The sequence below is a fragment of the Leptodactylus fuscus genome, chromosome 2, assembly GCF_031893055.1.
Source record: "Leptodactylus fuscus isolate aLepFus1 chromosome 2, aLepFus1.hap2, whole genome shotgun sequence".
Taxonomy (NCBI): Eukaryota; Metazoa; Chordata; class Amphibia; order Anura; family Leptodactylidae; genus Leptodactylus; species Leptodactylus fuscus.
In genome coordinates, this window is record NC_134266.1 from 36218918 (window position 1) to 36243713 (window position 24796).

The following is a 24796-nucleotide window of genomic DNA, read 5'->3' on the forward strand; positions in this document are numbered from 1 at the left end:
ATGGATATTGTATATATCCTTATATGTATGCAATGAGAGTGTCATTTACTTACTAATATATAGTATTATCTTAATTGGGCCTCCATTTTTTGTATGGTTGTACCACCTCATTATCTCTTTTCTTATATATGTTTTAACATGTATTTAATAAAGTCTGATATATTTTTGTTAAACATTTTTTTGTGGCATTGCGCTTTTTTAGCATAGTGTTTCAAGATAGAAAGAAGGTAGTATGACTATAGCCTGATATAAATGGTGTCTCTTTGTATTAATATTCCCCCAATATCCCCTGATACCCCCATGATATAACCAATCCCCCCAATGTGCTCTAAGACCATCAATGTCACCTGCTGCCACCATGTTTTTATACCCTCCTGTAATGTAACCTGATTCCCCCAATAATATAATCCCCCACAATGTCCCCTTATTATAACCCCCCCGATGTGTGAATATTATACTCACCTCCGCCATCCCGCGGTGACGCTGCTTCTTCTTCCAGATTGTGAGCCACATACAAGGTACCGAGAGTTCTGAGAGGACATGAGTGACCCGACACAGGGGACACAAGGCAGTGATTATTCCACCACCTGCACCAGGACACGTAACTTGTCTGTTTTCCTCGCGCCTTGTAGACCGTAGGGTACTTTTAACCTATATATCCTATGGCTTCCTGCTCTACCGGAGGCTCAGAATCACATCGGTGGAACCTTTTATCACTGTCTTTGCAAACCTGCCAAATATTTAACAAGTAGATCAACAGAACTGGGGAGAAGCGGCTTCATCCCACCCCTACAGGTGACTCTATAGGCCGTTTTTGGCGGTGTCAGGATCACCACTTCCACCCAGGGATCTCCAAATAAGTGCAGTGTCTCTGCTGTCTTTGCCTCTGGTCTTCAACCCACGGCCTACAAGCTGGTCTCTTACGTTACAAGGACAAACCCAGGTTTGTCCTCCAGGTTCCAGGCCAACTCAGTCTCTTGATAAGATGACGTCTTCCATGTTGTTGAGGGTTCACAACTGGATCTGTGCTGTACCCATCCCAAGTAGCAACATGGACTCTTTTCCATTTTTCTGTCTGCAACATTGTCTAGCCTCTTCAATGGTAGTTCTGTGGCTCAGCCCCATTGTCTGCGTACTGGACCCTACTCCGTTCACAGGTGCCATACTGAAGACCCTGCCTCTGTCCTACGGAGACATCTTGGGGCTTTTTGGATCTATGGAACCAGCTACCCCCAATGGCCAGGGGCGAGACTTCTGCACTACAAATACAGGAGGAAAGTACTGAAGTACATTTACACTCATAAATAATGATTCTGGAAGGGGGCAAATCCTTTTTTTTATAATGCTTACATTGGACGTGACTAGAAAGAAATAATAATAATTGTGGATCCTGCTGGGTTGTCAATATAATTGGGTGATAGTTCTGCTGCGGATTGTGTACTCTGGGAGGTAGAACGCCGAGCATGTACTGGGAGATGGTAATAATTGACCTCCCGGGTCTGAAGCCTCCATGATATGTACAGTATGTGTATATATACAGTCCTATGAAAAAGTTTGGGCACCCCTATTAATCTTAATCATTTTTAGTTCTAAATATTTTGGTGTTTGCAACAGCCATTTCAGTTTGATATATCTAATAACTGATGGACACAGTAATATTTCAGGATTGAAATGAGGTTTATTGTACTAATAGAAAATGTGCAATATGCATTAAACCAAAATTTGACCGTTGCAAAAGTATGGGCACCTCAACAGAAAAGTGACATTAATATTTAGTAGATCCTCCTTTTGCAAAGATAACAGCCTCTAGTCGCCTCCTGTAGCTTTTAATCAGATCCTGGATGAAGGTATTTTGGACCATTCCTCTTTACAAAACAATTCAAGTTCAGTTAAGTTTGATGGTCGCCGAGCATGGACAGCCCACTCTCAAATGATCTGAAAACAAAGATTGTTCAACATAGTTGTTCAGGGGAAGGATACTAAAAGTTGTCTCAGAGATTTGACCTGTCAGTTTCCACTGTGAGGAACATAGTAAGGAAATGGAAGACCACAGGGACAGTTCTTGTTAAGCCCAGAAGTGGCAGGTCAAGAAAAATATCAGAAAGGCAGAGAAGAAGGAAGGTGAGAATAGTCAAGGACAATCCACAGACCACCTCCAAAGAGCTGCAGCATCATCTTGCTGCAGATGGTGTCACTGTGCATCGGTCAACAATACAGCGCACTTTGCACAAGGAGAAGCTGTATGGGAGAGTGATGAGAAAGTAGCCATTTCTGCAAGCACGCCACAAACAGAGTCGCCTGAGGTATGCAAAAGCACATTTTGACAAGCCAGCTTCATTTTGGAAGAAGGTCCTGTGGACTGATGAAACAAAGATTGAGCTGTTTGGTCATACAAAAAGGCGTTATGCATGGCGTCCAAAAAAAGCAATATTCCAAGAAAAACACTTGCTACCCACTGTAAAATTTGGTGGAGGTTCCATCATGCTTTGGGGCTGTGTGGCCAATGCCGGCATCGGGAATCTTGTTAAAGTTGAGGGTCACATGGATTCCACTCAGTATCAGCAGATTCTTGAGAATAATGTTCAAGAATCAGTGACGAAGTTGAAGTTACGCCGGGGATGGATATTTCAGCAAGACAATGATCCAAAACACCGCTCCAAATCGACTCAGGCATTCATGCAGAGGAACAATTACAATATTCTGGAATGGCCATCCCAGTCCCCAGACCTGAATATCATTGAACATCTGTGGGATGATTTGAAGCGGGCTGTCCATGCTTGGCGACCATCAAACTTAACTGAACTTGAATTGTTTTGTAAAGAGGAATGGTCCAAAATACCTTCATCCAGGAACTGATTAAAAGCTACAGGAAGCGACTAGAGGCAAAAGGAGGATCTACTAAATATTAATGTCACTTTTCTGTTGAGGTGCCCATACTTTTGCACCGGTCAAATTTTGGTTTAATGCATATTGCACATTTTCTGTTAGTACAATAAACCTCATTTCAATCCTGAAATATTACTGTGTCCATCAGTTATTAGATATATCAAACTGAAATGGCTGTTGCAAACACCAAAATATTTAGAACTAAAAATGATTAAGATTAATAGGGGTGCCCAAACTTTTTCATAGGACTGTATATGTGTGTGTGTGTGTGTAACAAAGAATGGACTGAATGAGACACGTGCGGCACCGCAGCATCACACAAACCCCTGACAGATGCACTCTATGAAGGTTATATGAAAGTCTGCTGTCACTTTAAGCCATCAGCATAGAATTGGTGCAGAATATGGATAATAACATTCCTATGGGGTCTGACAGATGTAGCAGTGCTGACTACTGAGTCGCCGCTGTGTGAGGCTAGGGATAATGCATGCTCAAAACACTCTGACTATAGATAATATTAGATCAGGAGTATACGGAGCCCAAGACAAGACTAAGAAGCATCCAAAGACCAGGCTAAACAGAGCCCTAGGTCAGAACTAGATACAGCCCAAGACAGGACTAGACACAATACAGGACAAGGCCAGACACAGCCCAAGGATAGGTCTAGACACGGCCCAAAAGCAGGCTACACCAGGCCAATACAGGACTAGACACAATCTAGGACAGGGTCAGAGACAGCCCAAGAATAGGTCTAGACACGGCCCAATACAGGACTAGATACAGCCCAAGACAGGACAAGGTCAGACACAGCCCAAGACCAGGACTAGATACAGTCCAAGGACAGGACTAGACTCAATCCAGGACAAGGTCAGACACAGCCCAAGACCAGGACTAGATACAGTCCAAGACAGGACTAGACCCGATCCAGGACAGGGTCAGACACAGCCCAAGAATAGGTCTAGACACAGCCCAAGACCAGGCTACACACAGCCCAATACAGGACTAGATACATCCCAAGGACAGGAATAGACACAATCCAGGACAAGGCCAGACACAACCCAAGACCAGGACTGAACACAATCCAAGACAGGCGAGGACTTCAGCGAAGACTAGGACCAGATCAGGACAACCAAGAACTTCCATCATATTAAACCTCAAAGAGAACACAAAACAGCACTGAGCAAAAACCAATGATAGTGTAGTAATTTTTAAAATATGGTTGGTACAAAAAAAGTATAAAAAGTAATAATATCTATTTAGACCCGAAGGCCTCTCACCTGTTCAGGTTGTGAAACAGACGTGCACAACCACGTGTAAGGGAACATTCACACAGAGTAACGCCGAGCGTGTATCACAGCCGTACACGCCAGCGCTACGGCAGGCTGCCGAACACTTCCCTTTAACTTCAATGGGAGCGCTCGTAATGGGTTCAGTCTGTAAAGAAAGAATAAATAATTGAGTTATCAGCTGCTAAAATGTGTATACATTTTTTTGGGACACCCTGTATATGCGAGCGCATATATATGCGAGACCCTGTATATGTGCACGTATATATATGGGACACCCGCGCCCATGTGCGCGCGCGTTTTTTTTGGACACCCTGTATTTGCGAGCGCATATACACTCACCGGCCACTTTATTAGGTACACCATGCTAGTAACGGGTTGGACCCCCTTTTGCCTTCAGAACTGCCTCAATTCTTCGTGGCATAGATTCAACAAGGTGCTGGAAGCATTCCTCAGAGATTTTGGTCCATATTGACATGATGGCATCACACAGTTGCCGCAGATTCGTCGGCTGCACATCCATGATGCGAATCTCCCGTTCCACCACATCCCAAAGATGCTCTATTGGATTGAGATCTGGTGACTGTGGAGGCCATTGGAGTACAGTGAACTCATTGTCATGTTCAAGAAACCAGTCTGAGATGATTCCAGCTTTATGACATGGCGCATTATCCTGCTGAAAGTAGCCATCAGATGTTGGGTACATTGTGGTCATAAAGGGATGGACATGGTCAGCAACAATACTCAGGTAGGCTTTGGCGTTGCAACGATGCTCAATTGGTACCAAGGGGCCCAAAGAGTGCCAAGAAAATATTCCCCACACCATGACACCACCACCACCAGCCTGAACCGTTGATACAAGGCAGGATGGATCCATGCTTTCATGTTGTTGACGCCAAATTCTGACCCTACCATCCGAATGTCGCAGCAGAAATCGAGACTCATGAGACCAGGCAACGTTTTTCCAATCTTCAATTGTCCAATTTCGATGAGCTTGTGCAAATTGTAGCCTCAGTTTCCTGTTCTTAGCTGAAAGGAGTGGCACCCGGTGTGGTCTTCTGCTGCTGTAGCCCATCTGCCTCAAAGTTCGACGTACTGTGCGTTCAGAGATGCTCTTCTGGCTACCTTGGTTGTAACGGGTGGCTATTTGAGTCACTGTTGCCTTTCTATCAGCTCGAACCAGTCTGGCCATTCTCCTCTGACCTCTGGCATCAACAACGCATTTCCGCCCACAGAACTGCCGCTCACTGGATGTTTTTTCTTTTTCGGACCATTCTCTGTAAACCCTAGAGATGGTTGTGCGTGAAAATCCCAGTAGATCAGCAGTTTCTGAAATACTCAGACCAGCCCTTCTGGCACCAACAACCATGCCACGTTCAAAGGCACTCAAATCACCTTTCTTCCCCATACTGATGCTCGGTTTGAACTGCAGGAGATTGTCTTGACCATGTCTACATGCCTAAATACACTGAGTTGCCGCCATGTGATTGGCTGATTAGAAATTAAGTGTTAACGAGCAGTTGGACAGGTGTACCTAATAAAGTGGCCGGTGAGTGTATATGCGCTTGCATATATATCTCAGACTGAATCTGGCTCTGACCTCTCATACCGATTCTGGCTCTGACCTCTCATACTGCTTCTGGCTCTGACCTCTTAGACTGATTCTGGCTCTAACCTCTCAGACTGATTCTGGCTCTGATCTCTCAAACTGATTCTGGCTCTGATCTCTCAGACTGATTCTGACTCTGACCTCTCAGACTGCTTCTGGCTCTGACGTCTCATACTAATTCTTGCTCTGACCTCTCAGACTGATTCTGGCTCTGACCTCTCATACTGATTCTGACTCTGACCTCTCATACTGATTCTGGCTCTGACCTCTCATACTGATTCCGACTCTGACCTTTCATACTGCTTCTGGCTCTGTCCTCTCATACTGATACTGGCACTGATCTCTCATACTGATTCTGGCTCTGACCTCTCATACTGATTCCAGTTCTGACCTTTCATACTACTTCTGGCTTTGACCTCTCAGACTAATTCTGGCTCTGACCTCTCAGACTGATTCTGGCTCTGACCTCTCATACTGATTCTGGCTCTGACCTCTCAAACTGATTCTGGCTCTGACCTCTCACACTGATTCTGGCTCTGACCTCTCAGACTGATTCTGGCTCTAACCTCTCAGACTGATTCTGGCTCTGACGTCTAATACTACTTCTGGCTCTGACTTCTCAGACTGATTCTGGCTCTTAACTCTCAGACCGCGTCTGGCTCTGACCTCTCATACTGATTCTGGTTCTGACCTCTCAGACTGATTCTGGCTCTGACCTCTCAGACTGATTCTGGCTCTGACCTCTCATACTGATTCCGGCTCTGACCTCTCATGCTGATTCTGGCACTGATCTCTCATACTGATTCTTCCTCTGTCCTCTCATACTGATTCCGGCTCTGACCTTTCATACTGCTTCTGGTTCTGTCCTCTCATACTGATTCTGGCTCTGACCTCTCAGACTGATTCTGGCTCTGACCTCTCATACTGATTCTGGCTCTGACCTCTCATACTGATTCCGGGCTCTGACCTCTCATACTGATTCTGGCTCTGACCTCTCATACTGCTTCTGGCTCTGACCTCTCATACCGATTCTAGCTCTGACCTCTCAGACTGATTCTGGCTCTGACCTCTCAGACTGATTCTGGCTCTGACCTCTCATACTAATTCTGGCTCTGACTTCTCAAACTGATTCTGGCTCTAACATCTCATACTGCTTCTGGCTCTGACCTCTCAGACTGATTCCGGCTCTGACCTCTAAGTCTGATTCCGGCTCTGACCTCTCAGTCTGATTACGGCTCTGACCTCTCATACTGATTCAGGCTCTGACCTCTCATACTGATTCCGGCTCTGATCTCTGATATTGATTCTGGCTCTGATCTCTCATATTGATTCTTGCTCTGACCACTCAAACTGCTTCTGGCTATGACCTCTCATACTAATTCTGGCTCTGACCTCTCAGACTTATTCTGGCTCTGATGTCTCATACTGCTTCTGGCTCTGACCTCACAGACTGATTCTGGCTCTGACCTCTCAGTCTGATTCCGGCTCTGACGTCTCAGACTGATTGTGGTTCTGACCTCTCAGACTGCTTCTGGCTCTGATGTCTCATACTGCTTCTGGCTCTGACCTCTCATACTGATTCTGGCTCTGACCTCTCAGACTGATTCTGGCTCTGACCTCTCATACTGATTCTGACTCTGACCTCTCAGACTGATTCTGGCTCTGACCTCTCAGTCTGTTTCCGGCTCTGACTTCTCAGACTGATTCTGGCTCTGAACTCTCAGGCTGCTTCTGGCTCTGACCTCTTATACGGATTCCGGCTCTGACCTTTCATACTGCTTCTGGCTCTGATCTCTCATACTAATTCTGGCTCTGACCTCTCATACTGATTCCAGTTCTGACCTTTCATACTACTTCTGGCTCTGACCTCTCAGGCTGATTCTGGCTCTGACCTCTCAGACTGATTCTGGCTCTGACCTCTCATACTGATTCTGGCTCTGACCTCTCATACTGATTCCGGGCTCTGACCTCTCATACTGATTCTGACTCTGACCTCTCATACTGCTTCTGGCTCTGACCTCTCATACCGATTCTAGCTCTGACCTCTCAGACTGATTCTGGCTCTGACCTCTCAGACTGATTCTGGCTCTGACCTCTCATACTAATTCTGGCTCTGACTTCTCAGACTGATTCTGGCTCTAACATCTCATACTGCTTCTGGCTCTGACCTCTCAGACTGATTCCGGCTCTGACCTCTCAGTCTGATTCCGGCTCTGACCTCTCAGTCTGATTACGGCTCTGACCTCTCATACTGATTCAGGCTCTGACCTCTCATACTGATTCCGGCTCTGATCTCTGATATTGATTCTGGCTCTGATCTCTCATATTGATTCTGGCTCTGACCACTCATACTGCTTCTGGCTATGACCTCTCATACTAATTCTGGCTCTGACCTCTCAGACTTATTCTGGCTCTAATGTCTCATACTGCTTCTGGCTCTGACCTCACAGACTGATTCTGGCTCTGACCTCTCAGTCTGATTCCGGCTCTGACGTCTCAGACTGATTGTGGTTCTGACCTCTCAGACTGCTTCTGGCTCTGATGTCTCATACTGATTCTGGCTCTGACCTCTCATACTGATTCTGGCTCTGACCTCACAGACTGATTCTGGCTCTGACCTCTCAGTCTGATTCCGGCTCTGACGTCTCAGACTGATTGTGGTTCTGACCTCTCAGACTGCTTCTGGCTCTGATGTCTCATACTGCTTCTGGCTCTGACCTCTCATACTGATTCTGGCTCTGACTTCTGAGACTGATTCTGGCTCTGACCTCTCATACTGATTCTGACTCTGACCTCTCAGACTGATTCTGGCTCTGACCTCTCAGTCTGTTTCCGGCTCTGACTTCTCAGACTGATTCTGGCTCTGACCTCTCAGGCTGCTTCTGGTTCTGACCTCTTATACTGATTCCGGCTCTGACCTTTCATACTGCTTCTGGCTCTGATCTCTCATACTAATTCTGGCTCTGACCTCTCATACTGATTCCAGTTCTGACCTTTCATACTACTTCTGGCTCTGACCTCTCAGGCTGATTCTGGCTCTGACCTCTCAGACTGATTCTGGCTCTGACCTCTCATACTGATTCTGGCTCTGACCTCTCATACTGATTCCGGGCTCTGACCTCTCATACTGATTCTGGCTCTGACCTCTCATACTGCTTCTGGCTCTGACCTCTCATACCGATTCTAGCTCTCACCTCTCAGACTGATTCTGGCTCTGACCTCTCATACTAATTCTGGCTCTGACTTCTCAGACTGATTCTGGCTCTAACATCTCATACTGCTTCTGGCTCTGAACTCTCAGACTGATTCCGGCTCTGACCTCTCAGTCTGATTCCGGCACTGACCTCTCAGTCTGATTACGGCTCTGACCTCTCATACTGATTCAGGCTCTGACCTCTCATACTGATTCCGGCTCTGATCTCTGATATTGATTCTGGCTCTGATCTCTCATATTGATTCTGGCTCTGACCACTCATACTGCTTCTGGCTATGACCTCTCATACTAATTCTGGCTCTGACCTCTCAGACTTATTCTGGCTCTGATGTCTCATACTGCTTCTGGCTCTGACCTCACAGACTGATTCTGGCTCTGACCTCTCAGTCTGATTCCGGCTCTGACGTCTCAGACTGATTGTGGTTCTGACCTCTCAGACTGCTTCTGGCTCTGATGTCTCATACTGCTTCTGGCTCTGACCTCTCATACTGATTCTGGCTCTGACCTCTCAGACTGATTCTGGCTCTGACCTCTCATACTGATTCTGACTCTGACCTCTCAGACTGATTCTGGCTCTGACCTCTCAGTCTGTTTCCGGCTCTGACTTCTCAGACTGATTCTGGCTCTGAACTCTCAGGCTGCTTCTGGCTCTGACCTCTTATACTGATTCCGGCTCTGACCTTTCATACTGCTTCTGGCTCTGATCTCTCATACTAATTCTGGCTCTGACCTCTCATACTGATTCCAGTTTTGACCTTTCATACTACTTCTGGCTCTGACCTCTCAGGCTGATTCTGGCTCTGACCTCTCAGACTGATTCTGGCTCTGACCTCTCAAACTGATTCTGGCTCTGACCTCTCAAACTGATTCTGGCTCTGACCTCTCACACTGATTCTGGCTCTGTCCTCTCAGACTGATTCTGGCTCTGACCTCTCATACTAAGTCTGGCTCTGACCTCTCAGACTAATTCTGGCTCTGACATCTCATACTGCTTCTGGCTCTGACCTCTCAGACTGATTCCAGCTCTGACCTCTCAAACTTATTCTGGCTCTGACCTCTCAGTCTGATTCTGGCTCTGACCTCTCATACTGATTCTGGATCTGACCTTTCATACTGATTCTGGCTCTGACCTCTCAGACTGATTTTGGCTCTGAGCTCTCAGTCTGATTCTGGCTCTGACTTCTCAGACTGATTCTGGCCGTGACCTCTCAGACTGCTTCTGGCTTTGACCTCTGATACTGATTCCAGTTTTGACCTTTTATACTGCTTCTCGCTCTGACCTCTCACACTGATTATGGCTCTGACCTCTCAGACTGATTCTTGATCTGATCTCTTATACTGATTCTGGCTCTGACCTCTTATACTGCTTCTGGCTCTGACCTCTCAGACTAATTCTGACTCTGACCTCTCATACTGATTCTGGCTCTGACCTCTCATACTGATTTCGGCTCTGACCTCTCAGTCTGATTCCGGCTCTGACCTCTCAGTCTGATTCCGGCTCTGACCTCTCATACTGATTCTGGCTCTGACCTCTCAGACTGATTCTGGCTCTGACCTCTTAGACTGCTTCTGGCTCTGACGTCTAATACTACTTCTGGCTCTGACTTCTCAGACTGATTCTGGTTCTGAACTCTCAGACTGATTCTGTCTCTCATCTCTCAGACTGATTCTGGCTCTGACCTCTCATACTGATTCCGGCTCTGACCTTTCATACTGATTCTGGCTCTGATCTCACACTGATTCTGGCTCTGACCTCTCAGAATGCTTCTGGCTCTGACATCTCATACTTCTTCTGGCTCTGACCTCTTAGACTAATTTTGACTCTAACTTCTCTGACTGCTTCTGGCTCTGACGTGTCATGCTGCTTCTAACTCTGACCTCTTAGATTGATTCTGGCTCTGACCTCTCAGACTAATTCTGGCTCTGATCTCCCATACTGATTCTGGCTCTCATCTCTCAGACTGATTCTGGCTCTGATCTCTTATACTGATTCTGGCTCTGACCTCTCAAACTGCTTCTGGGTCTGACCTCTCAGACTGATTCTGGCTCTGACTTCTCAGACTGATTCTGGCCGTGACCTCTCAGACTGCTTCTGGCTTCGACCTCTCATACTGATTCCAGTTTTGACCTTTTATACTGCTTCTCGCTCTGACCTCTCACACTGATTATGGCTCTGACCTCTCAGACTGATTCTTGATCTGATCTCTTATACTGATTCTGGCTCTGACCTCTCATATTGCTTCTGGCTCTGACCTCTCATACTGATTCTGGCTCTGACCTCTCATACTGATTTCTGCTCTGACCTCTCAGTCTGATTCCGGCTCTGACCTCTCAGTCTGATTCCGACTTTGACCTCTCATACTGATTCTGGCTCTGACCTCTCAGACTGATTCTGGCTCTGACCTATCAGACTGATTCTGGCCCTAACGTCTAATACTACTTCTGGCTCTGACTTCTCAGACTGATTCTGGTTCTGAACTCTCAGACTGATTCTGGCTCTCATCTCTCAGACTGATTCTGGCTCTGACCTCTCAGACTGATTCTGGCTCTGATCTCTCAGACTGATTCTGGCTCTGACCTCTCAGACTGATTCTGGCTCTGATCTCTCAGACTGATTCTGGCTCTGATCTCTCATACTGATTCTGGCTCTGACCTCTCAGACTGATTCTGGCTCTGACGTCTCAGACTGATTCTGGCCGTGACCTCTCAGACTGCTTCTGGCTCTGACCTCTCATACTGCCTCTGGCTTTGTCCTCTCATACTGATTCCAGTTTTGACCTTTTATACTGTTTCTCGCTCTGACCTCTCACACTGATTATGGCTCTGACCTCTCAGACTGATTCTGTCTCTGATCTCTCATACTGATTCTGGCTCTGACCTCTCATATTGCTTCTGGCTCTGACCTCTCATACTGATTCCGGCTCTGTTTTCTCAGACTGATTCTGGCTCTGACCTCTCAGAATAATTCTGACTCTGACCTCTCATACTAATTCTGGCTCTGACCGCTCATGCTGATTTCGGCTCTGACCTCTCAGTCTGATTCCGGCTCTGACCTCTCATACTGATTCTGGCTCTGATCTCTCATTCTGATTCTGGCTCTAACCTCTCATATTGATTCTGGCTCTAACCTCTCATATTGATTCTGGCTCTGACCTCTCAGACTGATTCTGGCACTGACGTCTCATACTCATTCTGGCTGTAACCTTTCAGACTGATTCTGGTTCTGATCTCATGCTGATTTTTGCTCTGACCTTTGCTCAGACTGCTTCTGGCTCTAACGTCTCATACTGCTTCTAGCTCTGAACTCTCAGACTGATTCTGGCTCTGACCTCTCAGTCTGATTCCGGCTCTGACCTCTCAGACTGATTCTGACTCTGACCTCTCAGACTGATTCTGGCTCTGATCTCTCATACTGATTCTGGCTCTCACCTCTCGTACCGATTCTGGCTCTGTCCTCTCAGACTGATTCTGGCTCTGACCTCTCATACTAAGTCTGGCTCTGACCTCTCAGACTAATTCTGGCTCTGACATCTCATACTGCTTCTGGCTCTGACCTCTCAGACTGATTCCAGCTCTGACCTCTCAAACTTATTCTGGCTCTGACCTCTGAGTCTGATTCTGGCTCTGACCTCTCATACTGATTCTGGATCTGACCTTTCATACTGATTCTGGCTCTGACCTCTCAGACTGATTTTGGCTCTGAGCTCTCAGTCTGATTCTGGCTCTGACTTCTCAGACTGATTCTGGCCGTGACCTCTCAGACTGCTTCTGGCTTTGACCTCTCATACTGATTCCAGTTTTGACCTTTTATACTGCTTCTCGCTCTGACCTCTCACACTGATTATGGCTCTGACCTCTCATACTGATTCTGGCTCTGATCTCACACTGATTCTGGCTCTGACCTCTCAGACTGATTCCGGCTCTGACCTCTCATACTGATTCTGGCTCTGACCTCTCATACTGATTCCGGCTCTGACCTCTCATACTGATTCTGGCTCTGATCTCACACTGATTCTGGCTCTGACCTCTCAGACTGCTTCTGGCTCTGACATCTCATACTTCTTCTGGCTCTAACCTCTTAGACTAATTTTGGCTCTAACTTCTCTGACTGCTTCTGGCTCTGACGTGTCATACTGCTTCTTACTCTGACCTCTTAGACTGATTCTGGCTCTGACCTCTCAGACTAATTCTGGCTCTGATCTCCCATACTGATTCTGGCTCTCATCTCTCAGACTGATTCTGGCTCTGATCTCTCAAACTGCTTCTGGGTCTGACCTCTCAGACTGATTCTGGCTCTGACTTCTCAGACTGATTCTGGCCGTGACCTCTCAGACTGCTTCTGGCTATGACCTCTCATACTGATTCCAGTTTTGACCTTTTATACTGCTTCTCGCTCTGACCTCTCACACTGATTATGGCTCTGACCTCTCAGACTGATTCTTGATCTGATCTCTTATACTGATTCTGGCTCTGACCTCTCATACTGCTTCTGGCTCTGACCTCTCAGACTAATTCTGACTCTGACCTCTCATACTGATTCTGGCTCTGATCTCTCATACTGATTTCGGCTCTGACCTCTCAGTCTGATTCCGGCTCTGACCTCTCAGTCTGATTCTGGCTCTGACCTCTCATACTGATTCTGGCTCTGACCTCTCAGACTGATTCTGGCTCTGACCTCTTAGACTGCTTCTGGCTCTGACGTCTAATACTACTTCTGGCTCTGACTTCTCAGACTGATTCTGGTTCTGAACTCTCAGACTGATTCTGGCTCTCATCTCTCAGACTGATTCTGGCTCTGACCTCTCATACTGATTCCGGCTCTGACCTTTCATACTGATTCTGGCTCTGATCTCACACTGATTCTGGCTCTGACCTCTCAGACTGCTTCTGGCTCTGACATCTCATACTTCTTCTGGCTCTGACCTCTTAGACTAATTTTGGCTCTAACTTCTCTGACTGCTTCTGGCTCTGACGTGTCATACTGCTTCTAACTCTGACCTCTTAGATTGATTCTGGCTCTGACCTCTCAGACTAATTCTGGCTTTGACCTCTCATACTGATTCCAGTTTTGACCTTTTATACTGCTTCTCGCTCTGACCTCTCACACTGATTATGGCTCTGACCTCTCAGACTGATTCTTGATCTGATCTCTTATACTGATTCTGGCTCTGACCTCTCATATTGCTTCTGGCTCTGACCTCTCATACTGATTCTGGCTCTGACCTCTCATACTGATTTCTGCTCTGACCTCTCAGTCTGATTCCGGCTCTGACCTCTCAGTCTGATTCCGACTCTGACCTCTCATACGGATTCTGGCTCTGACCTCTCAGACTGATTCTGGCTCTGACCTATCAGACTGATTCTGGCCCTAACGTCTAATACTACTTCTGGCTCTGACTTCTCAGACTGATTCTGGTTCTGAACTCTCAGACTGATTCTGGCTCTCATCTCTCAGACTGATTCTGGCTCTGACCTCTCAGACTGATTCTGGCTCTGATCTCTCAGACTGATTCTGGCTCTGACCTCTCAGACTGATTCTGGCTCTGATCTCTCAGACTGATTCTGGATCTGATCTCTCATACTGATTCTGGCTCTGACCTCTCAGACTGATTCTGGCTCTGACATCTCAGACTGATTCTGGCCGTGACCTCTCAGACTGCTTCTGGCTCTGACCTCTCATACTGCCTCTGGCTTTGTCCTCTCATACTGATTCCAGTTTTGACCTTTTATACTGCTTCTCGCTCTGACCTCTCACACTGATTATGGCTCTGACCTCTCAGACTGATTCTGTCTCTGATCTCTCATACTGATTCTGGCTCTGACCTCTCATATTGCTTCTGGCTCTGACCTCTCATACTTATTCAGGCTCTGTTTTCTCAGACTGATTCTGGCTCTGACCTCTCAGAATAATTCTGACTCTGACCTCTCATACTAATTCTGGCTCTGACCGCTCATGCTGATTTCGGCTCTGACCTCTCAGTCTGATTCCGGCTCTGACCTCTCATACTGATTCTGGCTCTGATCTCTCATTCTAATTCTGGCTCTAACCTCTCATATTGATTCTGGCTCTAACCTCTCATATTGATTCTGGCTCTGACCTCTCAGACTGATTCTGGCACTGACGTCTCATACTCATTCTGGCTGTAACCTTTCAGACTGATTCTGGTTCTGATCTCATGCTGATTTTTGCTCTGACCTTTGCTCAGACTGCTTCTGGCTCTAACGTCTCATACTGCTTCTGGCTCTGAACTCTCAGACTGATTCTGGCTCTGACCTCTCAGTCTGATTCCGGCTCTGACCTCTCAGACTGATTCTGACTCTGACTTCTCAGACTGATTCTGGCTCTGATCTCTCATATTGATTCTGGCTCTGACATCTCATTCTTCTTCTGGCTCTGACCTCTTAGACTAATTCTGGATCTGACCTCTCTGACTGCTTCTGGCTCTGACGTGTCATACTGCTTCTTACTCTGACCTCTTAGACTGATTCTGGCTCTGACCTCTCAGACTGATTCTGGCTCTGAACTCTCAGACTGATTCTATCTCTGATCTCTCATACTGATTCTGGTTCTGACCTCTTAAACTGCATCTGGGTCTGACCTCTCAGACTGATTCTGGTTCTGACTTCTCAGACTGATTCTGGCCGTGACCTCTCAGACTGCTTCTGGCTTTGACCTCTCATACTGATTCCAGTTTTGACCTTTTATGCAGATTCTCGCTCTGACCTCTCACACTGGTTATGGCTCTGACCTCTCAGACTGATTCTTGATCTGATATCTTATACTGATTCTGGTTCTGACCTCTCATATTGCTTCTGGCTCTGACCTCTCAGACTAATTCTGACTCTGACCTCTCATACTGATTCTGGCTCTGACCTCTCATACTGATTTCGGCTCTGACCTCTCAGTCTGATTCCGGCTCTGACCTCTCATACTGATTCCGGCTCTGACCTCTCAGACTGATTCTGGCTCTGACCGCTCCGACTGATTCTGGCCCTAACGTCTAATACTACTTCTGGCTCTGACTTCTCAGACTGATTCTGGTTCTGAACTCTCAGACTGATTCTGGCTCTGACCTCTCAGACTGATTGTGGCTCTGACCTCTCATACTAATTCTTGCTCTAACCTCTCAGACGGATTCTTGCTCTGACCTCTCATACTGATTCTGGCTCTGACCTCTCAAACTGTTACTGGCTCTGACCTCATACTAATTCTGGCTCTGACCTCTCAGACTGATTCTGGCTCTGACGTCTCATACTTCTTCTGGCTCTGACCTCTCAGACTGATTCCAGCTCTGACCTCTCAGTCTGATTCCGGCTCCGACCTCTCATACTGATTCCGGCTCTGACCTCTCATACTGATTCCGGCTCTGACCTCTCATACTGATTCTGGCTCTGAACTCTGATATTGATTCTGGCTCTGATCTCTCATATTGATTCTGGCTCTGACCTCCCAGACTGATTCTTGCTCTGATCTCTCAGTCTGATTCTGGCTCTGACCTCTCATACTGATTCTGGCTCTGACCTCTCATACTGATTCTAGCTCTGTCCTCTCATACTGATTCCGGCTCTGACCTCTCAGACTGCTTCTGGCTCTGACATCTCATACTTCTTCTGGCTTTGACATCTCAGACTGATACTGGCTCTGACCTCTCAGACTGATTCTAACTCTGACCTCTCAAACTGATTCTGGCTCTGACCTCTCATACTAATTCTGGCTCTGACCTCTCAAACTGATTCTGGCTCTGACCTCTCATACTAATTCTGGCTCTGACCTCTCAGACTGATTCTGGCTCTGTCCTCTCAGACTGATTCTGGCTCTGACCTCTTATACTAATTCTGGCTCTGACCTCTCAGACTGATTCTGGCTCTGAACTCTCAGTCTGATTCCGGCTCTGACCTCTCAGACTGATTCTGGCTCTGACCTCTCAGACTGATTCTGGCTCTGACCTCTCAGACTGATTCTGGCTCTGATCTCTCATACTGAATCTGGCTCTGACCTCTCATAATAATTCTGGCTCTTACCTCTCAGACTGATTCTGGCTCTGACGTCTCATACTGCTTCTGGCTCTGACCTCTTAGACTGATTCCGGCTCTGACCTCTCAGACTTATTCTGGCTCTGACCTCTCACACTGATTCTGGCTCTGACCTCTCATACTTATTCTGGCTCTGACCTCTCAGACTGATTCTGGCTCGGACCTCTCAGACTGATTCTGGCTCTGACCTCTCAGACTGATTCTGGCTCTGACCTCTCAGTCTGATTCCGGCTCTGACGTCTAATTCTACTTCTGGCTCTGACTTCTCAGATTGATTCTGGCTCTGACCTCTCATACTATTTCTGGCTCTGACCTCTCCTACTGATTCTGGTTCTGACCACTCAGACTGATTCTGGCTCTGACCTCTCAGTCTGATTCTGGCTCTGACGTCTAATACTACTTCTGGCTCTGACTTCTCAGACTGATTCTGGCTCTGACCTCTCATACTATTTCTGGCTCTGACCTCTCATACTGATTCTGGCTCTGACCACTCTGACTGATTCTGGCTCTGACCTCTCAGTCTGATTTTGGCTCTATCCTCTCATACTGATTCTGGCTCTGACCTCTCATACTGATTCTGGCTCTGACCTCTCAGACTGATTCTAGCTCTGACCTCTCAGACTGAATCTCGCTCTGACCTCTCATATTGATTCTCGCTCTGACCTCTCATACTAAATCTGGCTCTGACCTCTAAGACTGATTCTGGCTCTGACGTCTCATACTGCTTCTGGCTCTGACCTCTCAGACTGATTCCGGCTCTGACCTCTCAGACTTATTCTGGCTCTGACCTCTCAGACTGATTCTGGCTCTGACCTCTCATACTGATTCTGGCTCTGAGGACTCAGACTTATTCTGTCTCTGACCTCTCATACTGATTCTGACTCTGACGTCTCATACTGCTTCTTGCTCTGACCTCTCAGACTGATTCCGGCTCTGACTACTCAGTCTGATTCCGGCTCTGACCTCTCAGACTGATTCGGGCTCTGACCTCTCAGACTGATTCTGGCTCTGATCTCTCATACTGAATTTGGCTCTGACCTCTCATAATAATTCTGGCTCTTACCTCTAAGACTGATTCTGGCTCTGACGTCTCATACTGCTTCTGGCTCTGACCTCTCAGACTGATTCTGGCTCTGACCTCTCAGACTTATTCTGGCTCTGACCTCTCATACTGATTCTGGCTCTGACCTCTCATACTTATTCTGGCTCTGAACTCTCAGACTGATTCTGGCTCTGACCTCTCAGACTGATTCTGGCTCTGACCTCTCAGACTGATTCTGGCTCTGACTTCTCAGTCTGATTCTGGCTCTGACGTCTAATACTACTTCTGGCTCTGACTTCTCAGACTGATTCTGGCTCTGACCCCTCATACTATTTCTGGCTCTGACCTCTCATACTGATTCTGGCTCTGACCACTCAGACTGATTCTGGCTCTGACCTCTCAGTCTGATTCTGGCTCTGACGTCTAATACTACTTCTGGCTCTGACTTCTCAGACTGATTCTGGCTCTGACCTCTCATACTATTTCTGGCTCTGACCTCTCATACTGATTCTGGCTCTGACCACTCTGACTGATTCTGGCTCTGACCTCTCAGTCTGATTTTGGCTCTGACCTCTCATTCTGATTCTGGCTCTGACCTCTCATACTGATTCTGGCTCTGACCTCTCAGACTGATTCTAGCTCTGACCTCTCAGACTGAATCTCGCTCTGACCTCTCATATTGATTCTCGCTCTGACCTCTCATACTAAATCTGGCTCTGACCTCTAAGACTGATTCTGGCTCTGACGTCTCATACTGCTTCTGGCTCTGACCTCTCAGACTGATTCCGGCTCTGACCTCTCAGACTTATTCTGGCTCTGACCTCTCAGACTGATTCTGGCTCTGACCTCTCATACTGATTCTGGCTCTGAGGACTCAGACTTATTCTGTCTCTGACCTCTCATACTGATTCTGACTCTGACGTCTCATACTGCTTCTTGCTCTGACCTCTCAGACTGATTCCGGCTCTGACTTCTCAGTCTGATTCCGGCTCTGACCTCTCAGACTGATTCGGGCTCTGACCTCTCAGACTGATTCTGGCTCTGATCTCTCATACTGAATTTGGCTCTGACCTCTCATAATAATTCTGGCTCTTACCTCTAAGACTGATTCTGGCTCTGACGTCTCATACTGCTTCTGGCTCTGACCTCTCAAACTGTTACTGGCTCTGACCTCATACTAATTCTGGCTCTGACCTCTCAGACTGATTCTGGCTCTGACGTCTCATACTTCTTCTGGCTCTGACCTCTCAGACTGATTCCAGCTCTGACCTCTCAGTCTGATTCCGGCTCCGACCTCTCATACTGATTCCGGCTCTGACCTCTCATACTGATTCCGGCTCTGACCTCTCATACTGATTCTGGCTCTGAACTCTGATATTGATTCTGGCTCTGATCTCTCATATTGATTCTGGCTCTGACCTCCCAGACTGATTCTTGCTCTGATCTCTCAGTCTGATTCTGGCTCTGACCTCTCATACTGATTCTGGCTCTGACCTCTCATACTGATTCTAGCTCTGTCCTCTCATACTGATTCCGGCTCTGACCTCTCAGACTGCTTCTGGCTCTGACATCTCATACTTCTTCTGGCTTTGACATCTCAGACTGATACTGGCTCTGACCTCTCAGACTGATTCTAACTCTGACCTCTCAAACTGATTCTGGCTCTGACCTCTCATACTAATTCTGGCTCTGACCTCTCAAACTGATTCTGGCTCTGACCTCTCATACTAATTCTGGCTCTGACCTCTCAGACTGATTCTGGCTCTGTCCTCTCAGACTGATTCTGGCTCTGACCTCTTATACTAATTCTGGCTCTGACCTCTCAGACTGATTCTGGCTCTGAACTCTCAGTCTGATTCCGGCTCTGACCTCTCAGACTGATTCTGGCTCTGACCTCTCAGACTGATTCTGGCTCTGACCTCTCAGACTGATTCTGGCTCTGATCTCTCATACTGAATCTGGCTCTGACCTCTCATAATAATTCTGGCTCTTACCTCTCAGACTGATTCTGGCTCTGACGTCTCATACTGCTTCTGGCTCTGACCTCTTAGACTGATTCCGGCTCTGACCTCTCAGACTTATTCTGGCTCTGACCTCTCACACTGATTCTGGCTCTGACCTCTCATACTTATTCTGGCTCTGACCTCTCAGACTGATTCTGGCTCGGACCTCTCAGACTGATTCTGGCTCTGACCTCTCAGACTGATTCTGGCTCTGACCTCTCAGTCTGATTCCGGCTCTGACGTCTAATTCTACTTCTGGCTCTGACTTCTCAGATTGATTCTGGCTCTGACCTCTCATACTATTTCTGGCTCTGACCTCTCCTACTGATTCTGGTTCTGACCACTCAGACTGATTCTGGCTCTGACCTCTCAGTCTGATTCTGGCTCTGACGTCTAATACTACTTCTGGCTCTGACTTCTCAGACTGATTCTGGCTCTGACCTCTCATACTATTTCTGGCTCTGACCTCTCATACTGATTCTGGCTCTGACCACTCTGACTGATTCTGGCTCTGACCTCTCAGTCTGATTTTGGCTCTATCCTCTCATACTGATTCTGGCTCTGACCTCTCATACTGATTCTGGCTCTGACCTCTCAGACTGATTCTAGCTCTGACCTCTCAGACTGAATCTCGCTCTGACCTCTCATATTGATTCTCGCTCTGACCTCTCATACTAAATCTGGCTCTGACCTCTAAGACTGATTCTGGCTCTGACGTCTCATACTGCTTCTGGCTCTGACCTCTCAGACTGATTCCGGCTCTGACCTCTCAGACTTATTCTGGCTCTGACCTCTCAGACTGATTCTGGCTCTGACCTCTCATACTGATTCTGGCTCTGAGGACTCAGACTTATTCTGTCTCTGACCTCTCATACTGATTCTGACTCTGACGTCTCATACTGCTTCTTGCTCTGACCTCTCAGACTGATTCCGGCTCTGACTACTCAGTCTGATTCCGGCTCTGACCTCTCAGACTGATTCGGGCTCTGACCTCTCAGACTGATTCTGGCTCTGATCTCTCATACTGAATTTGGCTCTGACCTCTCATAATAATTCTGGCTCTTACCTCTAAGACTGATTCTGGCTCTGACGTCTCATACTGCTTCTGGCTCTGACCTCTCAGACTGATTCTGGCTCTGACCTCTCAGACTTATTCTGGCTCTGACCTCTCATACTGATTCTGGCTCTGACCTCTCATACTTATTCTGGCTCTGAACTCTCAGACTGATTCTGGCTCTGACCTCTCAGACTGATTCTGGCTCTGACCTCTCAGACTGATTCTGGCTCTGACTTCTCAGTCTGATTCTGGCTCTGACGTCTAATACTACTTCTGGCTCTGACTTCTCAGACTGATTCTGGCTCTGACCCCTCATACTATTTCTGGCTCTGACCTCTCATACTGATTCTGGCTCTGACCACTCAGACTGATTCTGGCTCTGACCTCTCAGTCTGATTCTGGCTCTGACGTCTAATACTACTTCTGGCTCTGACTTCTCAGACTGATTCTGGCTCTGACCTCTCATACTATTTCTGGCTCTGACCTCTCATACTGATTCTGGCTCTGACCACTCTGACTGATTCTGGCTCTGACCTCTCAGTCTGATTTTGGCTCTGACCTCTCATTCTGATTCTGGCTCTGACCTCTCATACTGATTCTGGCTCTGACCTCTCAGACTGATTCTAGCTCTGACCTCTCAGACTGAATCTCGCTCTGACCTCTCATATTGATTCTCGCTCTGACCTCTCATACTAAATCTGGCTCTGACCTCTAAGACTGATTCTGGCTCTGACGTCTCATACTGCTTCTGGCTCTGACCTCTCAGACTGATTCCGGCTCTGACCTCTCAGACTTATTCTGGCTCTGACCTCTCAGACTGATTCTGGCTCTGACCTCTCATACTGATTCTGGCTCTGAGGACTCAGACTTATTCTGTCTCTGACCTCTCATACTGATTCTGACTCTGACGTCTCATACTGCTTCTTGCTCTGACCTCTCAGACTGATTCCGGCTCTGACTTCTCAGTCTGATTCCGGCTCTGACCTCTCAGACTGATTCGGGCTCTGACCTCTCAGACTGATTCTGGCTCTGATCTCTCATACTGAATTTGGCTCTGACCTCTCATAATAATTCTGGCTCTTACCTCTAAGACTGATTCTGGCTCTGACGTCTCATACTGCTTCTGGCTCTGACCTCTCAGACTGATTCTGGCTCTGACCTCTCAGACTTATTCTGGCTCTGACCTCTCATACTGATTCTGGCTCTGACCTCTCATACTTATTCTGGCTCTGAACTCTCAGACTGATTCTGGCTCTGACCTCTCAGACTGATTCTGGCTCTGACCTCTCAGACTGATTCTGGCTCTGACTTCTCAGTCTGATTCTGGCTCTGACGTCTAATACTACTTCTGGCTCTGACTTCTCAGACTGATTCTGGCTCTGACCCCTCATACTATTTCTGGCTCTGACCTCTCATACTGATTCTGGCTCTGACCACTCAGACTGATTCTGGCTCTGACCTCTCAGTCTGATTCTGGCTCTGACGTCTAATACTACTTCTGGCTCTGACTTCTCAGACTGATTCTGGCTCTGACCTCTCATACTATTTCTGGCTCTGACCTCTCATACTGATTCTGACTCTGACCACTCAGACTGATTCTGGCTCTGACCTCTCAGTCTGATTTTGGCTCTGACCTCTCATTCTGATTCTGGCTCTGACCTCTCATACTGATTCTGGCTCTGACCTCTCAGACTGATTCTAGCTCTGACCTCTCAGACTGAATCTCGCTCTAACCTCTCATATTGATTCTGGCTCTGACCTCTCATACTGATTCCGGCTCTGACCTCTCATACTGATTCTGGCTCTGATCTCTCATACTGATTCCGGCTCTGACCTCTCAGACTGATTCTGGCTCGGACCTCTCAGACTGATTCTGGCTCTGACCTCTCAGACTGATTCTGGCTCTGACCTCTCAGTCTGATTCCGGACTTTGACCTCTCATACTGCTTCTGGCTCAGACCTCTCGTACCGATTCTGGCTCTGACTTCTCAGACTGGTTCTGGCTCTGTACTCTCAGACTGATTCTGGCTCTGACCTCTTATACTAATTCTGGCTCTGACCTCTCAGACTGATTCTGGCTCTGAGCTCTCAGTCTGATTCCAGCTCTGACCTCTCAGACTGATTCTGGCTCTGACCTCTCAGACTGATTCTGGCTCTGACCTCTCAGACTGATTCTGGCTCTGATCTCTCATGCTGAATCTGGCTCTGACCTCTCATAATAATTCTGGCTCTTACCTCTCAGACTGATTCTAGCTCTGACGTCTCATACTGCTTCTGGCTCTGACCTCTTAGACTGCTTCCGGCTCTGACCTCTCACACTGATTCTGGCTCTGACCTCTCATACTTATTCTGGCTCTGACCTCTCAGACTGATTCTGGCTCGGACCTCTCAGACTGATTCTGGCTCTGACCTCTCAGACTGATTCTGGCTCTGACCCCTCAGTCTGATTCTGGCTCTGACGTCTAATACTACTTCTGGCTCTGACTTCTCATACTGATTCTGGCTCTGACCTCTCATACTATTTCTGGCTCTGACCTCTCATACTGATTCTGGCTCTGACCACTCAGACTGATTCTGGCTCTGACCTCTCAGTCTGATTCTGGCTCTGACGTCTAATACTACTTCTGGCTCTGACTTCTCAGACTGATTCTGGCTCTGACCTCTCATACTATTTCTGGCTCTGACCTCTCATACTGATTCTGGCTCTGACCACTCAGACTGATTCTGGCTCTGACCTCTCAGTCTGATTTTGGCTCTGTCCTCTTATACTGATTCTGGCTCTGACCTCTCATACTGATTCTGGCTCTGACCTCTCAGACTGATTCTAGCTCTGACCTCTCAGACTGAATCTCGCTCTGACCTCTCATATTGATTTTGGCTCTGAACCTCTCATACTAATTCTGGCTCTGACCTCTTAGACTGATTCTGGCTCTGACCTCTTAGACTGATTCTGGCTCTGACGTCTCATACTGCTTCTGGCTCTGACCTCTCAGACTGATTCCGGCTCTGACCTCTCAGACTTATTCTGGCTCTGACCTCTCAGACTGATTCTGGCTCTGACCTCTCAGACTGATTCTGGCTCTGATCTCTCATACTGAATCTGGCTCTGACCTCTCATAATAATTCTGGCTCTTACCTCTAAGACTGATTCTGGCTCTGACGTCTCATACTGCTTCTGGCTCTGACCTCTCAGACTGATTTTGGCTCTGACCTCTCAGACTTATTCTGGCTCTGTCCTCTCATACGGATTCTGGCTCTGACCTCTCATACTTATTCTGGCTCTGACTTCTCAGACTGATTCTAGCTCTGACCTCTCAGACTGAATCTCGCTCTGACCTCTCATATTGATTCTGGCTCATACCTCTCATACTAATTCTGGCTCTGACCTCTCAGACTGATTCTGGCTGTGACGTCTCATACTGCTTCTGGCTCTGACCTCTCAGACTGATTCCGGCTCTGACCTCTCAGACTTATTCTGGCTCTGACCTCTCAGACTTATTCTGGCTCTGACCTCTCATACTGATTCTGGCTCTGAGGACTCAGACTTATTCTGTCTCTGACCTCTCATACTGATTCTGACTCTGACGTCTCATACTGCTTCTTGCTCTGACCTCTCAGACTGATTCCGGCTCTGACCTCTCAGTCTGATTCCGGCTCTGACCTCT